The sequence below is a fragment of the Saccopteryx bilineata genome, chromosome 1, assembly GCF_036850765.1.
Source record: "Saccopteryx bilineata isolate mSacBil1 chromosome 1, mSacBil1_pri_phased_curated, whole genome shotgun sequence".
Lineage (NCBI taxonomy): Eukaryota > Metazoa > Chordata > Mammalia > Chiroptera > Emballonuridae > Saccopteryx > Saccopteryx bilineata.
Genome location: NC_089490.1, coordinates 12,133,876 through 12,141,287, shown reverse-complemented (window position 1 = coordinate 12,141,287; position 7,412 = coordinate 12,133,876). Strand labels below are relative to the sequence as shown.

General features: G+C 47.4%; 1 pseudogene; it reads left to right on the top strand.

Moving 5' to 3' along the window:
- The first annotated feature begins 1,316 nt into the window (after positions 1 to 1,316).
- Positions 1,317 to 1,756, top strand: LOC136319779 (small ribosomal subunit protein eS10-like; annotated as a pseudogene).
- The last annotated feature ends 5,656 nt before the right edge of the window (positions 1,757 to 7,412 follow it).

Below are 7,412 nucleotides of genomic sequence, written 5' to 3'. Positions count from 1 at the left end.
ACCCTCTCCCTCTGCCCCCCCTGGCTCTCGTCACTTTGCCTGGATTACAGCAGTCACAGCTGAAGGACGGGTCCCCTCCTGGCCTCCCTGGCCCTAGCCCATGCTCTGCACACCCCCAGGGTCCTCCAGCGGGTTCTCACTGCCTCCAGGGTGAATAAAGTCACAGCCCCGAGACCCAGGCCCCCAGGAGCTGCCCGTTGCCCCGCTCGCTTCAGCCGCACGAATCGTATCTGCCCACATAGCCCTGGCGTCTGGTTCTGGGAACCTCCTGCGACCTGTGACCGGGAAGTTAGTTCCCGCTTTACAGCTGAGGAGACTGAGGCTCAGAGAGGTTAAGAACCGTGTCCAGTGTCTCCGAGGCTGAGCTTCACTGCAAAGCTGGTCCTGTCCCCTCCAGTTATGCCTCGGTGGCCGATCTCAGTGACGTCACTAGCATTCCTATTGTCTCATGTTCATTGCACACACCCAGTGTACAGACCGTCCTGCCTGTGGGCCTCGTTCTTTCTGACTCATTTTTGTATTTCCGAAGCTCAGTATAAAGAAACTTAGCTGTTTTTCTTCCTACGGGCGGCAGCTCTCTCATCCAGGTAAGTGGCTGCCTGCCGTGCGCCCTCCCCTCTGCCTGCAGGGAACTCTGTCCCCCACTCGCAGCCCGGCTGGCTCCTCCTCCTTTCCTCCTCCTCCGATAGGTCTCAGCTTCAGTGTTGCACAGTTCCCCACACTGGGTAAAATGGTGAGGCTTTGGAAAACAAAGTCTTTTGAAAAGTTAAATTTACCATATGACTCAGCAGTTCCACTCCCAGGAATCTATCCAAGAGAAGTGAAAACATCTGTCTGCATGAAGACGTGTGTGTGTGAAATGGGCACAGCGGTTTATTTATAATAGTCAAAAATCGGAAGCGACCTAGTGGTCCCTCAGCTGGGGAAGACATGGACAGTGTGTGGTCGGACACACTGTACGGACAGTGGGGTGCTATTCCGCAATGGGAAGGCACGAGTTGTCATCGGGACATACTGCAACACGAGCCTTCAAAACACGCTAAGAAGCCAGACATACAATTTCTGATTATGATCTATTTATACGAAAATTCCAGAAAAGGCAAGTCTGCAGAAACAGAAAGTAGATTACTGGTTTCCAGGAAGGGGGTTGATTACATCTGAGCTTGAGGAATATTTTGAGGGCGACAAAAATGTCCGAAAACTGTGTTATGGTTGATGGTTGCTCCACACAGTGAATCTACCAAATATTGAATTGTATATTTGAAACGGGTCAGTTTTATGATATATGAACTATAACACCAGATGCAGCAGCCGTGATGTTGATGCCCAAGAATCAGACTGTCATTTATGAACTCCTTTTAAAGGAGGGGGTGGTGATGGCCAGGAATGTGCACACCTGCCTAAAACGCCCAGCACTGGCAGACAAGAACGTGCCTAACCTTCACGTCACGAAGGCCACGTAGTCTCTCAAACCACGAGGCTGCAGGAACAAACAGTTTGCCTGGAGACATTTCTCCTGGTACCTTACCAACGGGAGTATCCAGTGTCTCTGCGATGACCTCCACCTGCCCCCCGAGATTGTGCCTGCAACCCTGTGCTGCAGCCAGAGGTCTAGAGGGCGAGCGACCTGTGACAGAGACACCTACAGATGGAGAGCACTGTGGCCCCCTGGTGCCCACAAGAATGCCCAGGCTGGGCAGCCGAATTTCAGTTCAGAGGCGGATTTGGTGGTGGATGTGGTCAACCACCTCAGTAAAGTTGAAAAAAGGATTATTTTGTGTGGAATAAACTTATGGCCAGAAAAAAGAAAGAAAGGAAGGAAGGGAGGGAGGGAGGGAGGGAGGGAGGGAGGGAGGGAGGGAGGGAGGGAGGAAGGAAGAAAATGAAGGGAGAGAGGGAGGAAATAAATAAATAAATAAATACATAAATAAATAAAGGAATACTCATTGGCTCTAGCTGGGTGGCTCAGCAGATAGAGTGTCATCCGGCGCCCTTGGGTCACAAGTTCGATCCCCAGTCAGGGTGTGCACGAGAAGCACCTGAGTGCACGAATGAATGAAACAGCTGAGTAGAACAAGTCCATGCTTCTCTCTCTTGCTCTCTCTCCCTTCTCCCATCCCCCTCTTCCCTCTCCCCCTCTCAAATCAATAGTAGAAGAAACTCAGTAAAACTGTAAAATAGGAAAGGTATTAAAAGGGTCACTGCCCCAGATCGGCCTCGCTGACACCTGTCCCCAGCCCCCTCCCAGTGCAGCCCTCTGGGCCTGTGTCCCCGCCCTCTGTCTCCATAGGGCTGTCAGCTGGAAACCACCTTTGCGGGTGATCTGTTTCACGCAAACCTCCTCCTCCTCCAGAATGAAGCCTTTGTGGGGAAGGGTCTGGCTCTATTTTTCTTTTAAGCAATTTTATTGAGCCATAATTGACATACATAACAATTCATGCACTTAAAGTGTTAAGATTCAGTGGTATATTGAAATAGTATATTCACAGATAAGCACAATCATCACCACAGTCAATTCTGAAACATTTTCATCTCCCACAAAAAGAAGCCCCGTGCTCTTGGGTGACCACCCCCACCCCTCACTCCCCTCAGCCGTAAGCGACCACTAATCTACTTTGTCTTCACAGATTTGCCTACTGTGGACACTTCGTGTCCACATACTATGTGGTCTTTTATGGCTGACTTTCTTCACTCAGTAGGATGTTTTCAAGGTTCACCCATGTTGTAGTGTGGAGCAATACTTCTATTCCTTTTTATGGCTGAATAATATTCTGTTATATGATATACCACATTTTCTTTATCTATTTATCTGTTAGACATTTGGGTTGTTTCTATCTTTGATTGTTGTAAATAACACTGCTGTGAATAGTTGTGTACAAGTTTTTGTGTGGACATATGTTTTTATTTCTTTAGGATGTATACTGTTAACTAATTCAGTGCCAACAAGAACCCCCAATTTGGGGTGGGAAGAAGGAAATTTTATTTAGTGCAAACAGCTCAATTGTGATACAGCATGTCTGTTGGCAGCCTTGGGGCGAGGTGAGGTGACCCTCAGGTAAGGCCCCTTGCTGACGAGGCAGCTCTGCTCTTCTCTGCCTTTCTCTGGCATGTTCTGGAAAGACATCTTCAATGGTTTAGCCAGGGAAAACACAGTGCTTGATGAAGAGGGAAAATGCACTTCCTGAGCCAGAGGGAAGCTGGCTTATATATACAGAAGTCCTTGCCCCTGGTCCCTGATTGGTCTATTCTTATAAATGAGGACTCCAAATCCTTGCATTTTGATTGGTCCAAAAGGCATTCCTGGTCAGAATGAAGCTGCTCTCATTGGTCAGTGAAGATGCAGATAGGGCTATAGCTGCTAAGCTCCAATTGGACAGGGAAGGTCTCTGTCCTATTGGTTGAAATAGGATTCCAGAAACTCCCTGATGTGCAATTTATGTGAGAGGTCCATATATAGAAATGACTGCTAGGCTGTTTTTATTGTTGTTGTTTGTTTTAAATTTGAGCCCAGTTAGCCACCAGGAGCCCTTCTCAGCAGGTATCTTTTTATCTCAGGATCCTCAATACCTAGGAGTGGAATTGCTAGGTCAAATGGCAACTCTGTTGAACTTCTGATGCCAGACTACTTTCCAAAGTTGCTGCACCATTTTGCATTCCAACAACAAGTATTTGAGGTTCCGATCTCCCCATAGCCTCATCAACACTTGTAATCTGACTTTTTTTTTTTTTTTTTTACAGAGACAGAGTGAGTCAGAGAGAGGGATAGATAGGGACAGACTGACAGGAATGAAGAGAGTTGAGAAGCATCAATCATCAGTTTTTTGCTGCAACACCTTAGTCGTTCATTGATTGCTTTCTCATATGTGCCTTGACCGCAGGCCTTCAGCAGACCGAATAACCCCTTGCTCAAGCCAGCAACCTTGGGTCTAAGCTGGTGAGCTTTGCTCAAACCAGATGAGCTCATGCTCAAGCTGGCGACCTCAGGGTCTCGAACCTGGGTCCTCCGCATCGCAGCCCTACACTCTATCCACTGCGCCACCGCCTGGACAGGCTATTATCTGACTTTTGATCATGGTCATCCTAGAGGGTGTGAAGTGATATCTCGTGGTTTGGATTTGCATTCCCTGAGGACTAATGATGTTGAGCATTTTTTTCATGTGCTTATTGGACATTTGTAAATTTTCCTTGGAAAAATAGCTATTCGGACTCTGCCCATTTTAAAATTAAGTTTCTTTTTATTGAGTTGTAGGAGTTCTTTATTTGAGCTACAAGTCTTTTATTGGATAGCTGACCTGCAAATACTTTCTCCTGTTGTACGGGTTGTCTTTTCCTTTTCTTGATAGTGCCCTGGAAGGACATAGGTTGGGGTTTGTTGTTTTTTGGGGTTTTTTTTGTATTTTCTTTTCTTTTTTTAATTTATTTAGATAATTAAATTTAACAGAGTGACATTGGTCAACCAGAGTACATAGATTTAGAGAAAAACATCTCCACATCATTTGGACAATTATGCTGTCTACCCATCACCCAAAGTCAAATCATCTTCTGTGAGCATAAGATTTTAATTTTTATAAAGTTCAATTTATTTTTCTTATGCTGCTTGTGCTTTTGGTGCCAAAACTTCATTGCCAAATCTGAGCTTCTGAAGATTTATCCCTTCGAAGAATTTCATAGTTTTAGGTCTTTGACCCACTTTGAGTTAATTTTTGTATATCATGTGAGGTAAGGGTCCAACTTCATTCTTTATCATGTGGCTATCCAGTTGTTCCAGCACCGTTTGTTGAAAAGATTATTTCTTTTCCCCACTGAACGGTCTTGGCACCCTTGTGGAAAATCAGTTGACTATACACATTTTACTTCTGGACTCCCAGTCCTATTCCACCAATCACAGTATACGTCTGTGCTTAAGTCACACGGTTTTGGTATTCATTGCTTTTTCTCACCACCACCTTGCCTGAACACTACGGTTCAGGTATTTGTTAGATGCTCAAAGCCCAACAACCAAATACCGCCAGGAACACACCTGTCATGGATAAAAGTTCAGGTTAGTTAGCTTGCTGCAGCCAAGGAGAACGCACCCTGAGGACCTCTGGAGCCCCTCGACAGGAGGGTTCTGAGAAGAGCCTCTTAGAGGGTTTGGGCTGGTACCGAGTGGTCTTCCAGGGAGGGTGGGGAAGCAGAGGCCAGTCTGGGTTTGGTGCCGGAAGCAGTAGAGCAATTCAGTGGTAAGGATCTCAGTTCTTGTCTGGGAGGCGGGAGGTTAGCGTGGTGATCAACTGCCCCTGGTGGGGAAGCGCCATCACCCAGGCTGGCCCGAGTGGCCTTTTCTGTGTGCCCTTCTGTGCATGGCCTTTGTCCCTTTGGGAACTTCTTGTTTTGATCGTCAATAAGGATGTTTTCTACATTTTGGGAGTAAAAAAAAAAAATTGTCCCTGTTGCAGAAAAAGTGGAACTTCAACAGTGTGCCAAGACCCACCTCACCTATCCTAGGACATCTACTCTGATACGCGCTGTGGGGCCAACATGGGGTCGAAGAGCTGGTGGGACAGCGAGAGGCACCCTCAGCGTGTGATGTGATGGGCAGAGCCTAGACCTCCCCCGCACGGTGTGGCTGAGGTTCGTCCTTTTCCCTCCTTGGGCCTCAGTGTCTTCACCTGTGACTGAAGGAGATCAGCTGGGACAGGGCCTGGCCTCCTCCCAGGTCCTTATCCAAGATCTAGCTGTCTTCCTGTGCTATTTCAGAGAGCGGGAAGTCGCCGCCCATGATGTCCCCGTTTCACCATCCTCTCTCCCTCTCCCCCTCTCCCCACACACAGCTGACTCATCTGGCCTCAAGTTCCTGCCTGATTCAGTCTTCTAGCTCAGCGGTTCCAGACATTTGGATTTTATATCCTGGAAAAATGTCTAAAGCCTAGTTTTAAGATCCACATAGGGTTGCCAATATATTATTTTGTCAAATAAGACATTAAAAATCACAAGTACTGGCCCTGAGCAGTGGCTCAGTGGATAGAATGTCGGCCCAGCATATGGACATCCCGGGTTTGATTCTCAATCAGGGCACACAGGAGAAGCGACCATCTGCTTCTCACCCACCTCCTTCTCCCCCTTCTCTGCTTCTTCCCCTCCCGCAGACAGTGTCTTGATTGGTTTGAGTGTGGCCCCAGGCACTGAGGATAGCTCTGTTGGTCCCAGTGCATTAGCCCCAGGTGCTAAAAATAACTCAGTATCGCCTGACCAGGTGGTGGAACAGTGGATAGAGCGTTGGACTGGGATGAAGAGGACCCAGGTTTGAGACCCCAAGGTCGCCAGCTTGAGCGCGGGCTCATCTGATTTGAGCAAAAGCCCACCAGCTTGAACCCAAGGTTGCTGGCTCCAGCAAGGGGTTGCTTGGTCTGCTGAAGGCTCATGGTCAAGGCACGTATGAGAAAGCAATCAATGAACAACTAAGGTGTTGCAACGCGCAATGAAAAACTAATGATTGATGCTTCTCATCTCTCTCTGTTCCTGTCTGTCTGCCCCTGTCTATCCCTCTCTCTGACTCACTCTGTCTCTGTAAAAAACAATAAAAATAAAAAATAAAATAAAAATAGCTCAGTATCAAGCATCAACCCCAGTGGTGTTGCTGGGTAGATCCCAGTAGGGGGACGTGTAAGAGTCTGTCTCACTAACTCCCCTCCTCTCACCTAAAAAAAAAAAAAATTACAAGTACTATCACCTGTTGCATGTATTCTGTTATAAAAAATAATAATGAAATTAAAGAAAAATTAAAAAGTAATACTCTCAAATTGCCTGCTTCCCCTCATTTCTTGGATAAGGTGAAAGTCTTGTTGGAATGGACAATTACTGCTTTATCTTATGGCTTTGACTCATTAAAATGCAAATACTGTGAGAGCACCAGCCTCAGTTGCCCAGTGAGGGCGCAGTGGCTTTGGGAAGGGGAGGGGTGGTGGCAGGTGGCAGCGGGTGTGTGCAGAGCCCAGACTGGGTCTCCAGCAGCGCCACTCTCCCGAGAGGGAAGGACTGGCACACGGGTCTCCAGGCGCACCTCACGGGGGGGGGGGGGGGTTGCTAACTGTGAGATTGGAGGTGCAGGCGTGGGAGAAGGTGCTGGGAATAGTGGGGCTCTCATCTGATAAGGGCTGAACTGGGCCATTTCCCCTCTGGCCGTGATGCTGACGCTCTCAACCTCACAGTTGCCACCTTCTATTTTCAGTCATTCCCACTTTCAATGTTTGCCCAAAGCCTGTGAGAAATATTCTGTGTGTGTGTGTGTGTGTGTGTGTGTGTGGTTTGTGTGTTTGTCTCTGGTAACTACCATAAGTGTTTTTGTGGAAGTAAGGAGTGGAGAGTAAGTTGTTCAGCCGGAACAATATTGAGGGTCTGTTCTTTTTGTTTTTTAATTTAACTCATATGGA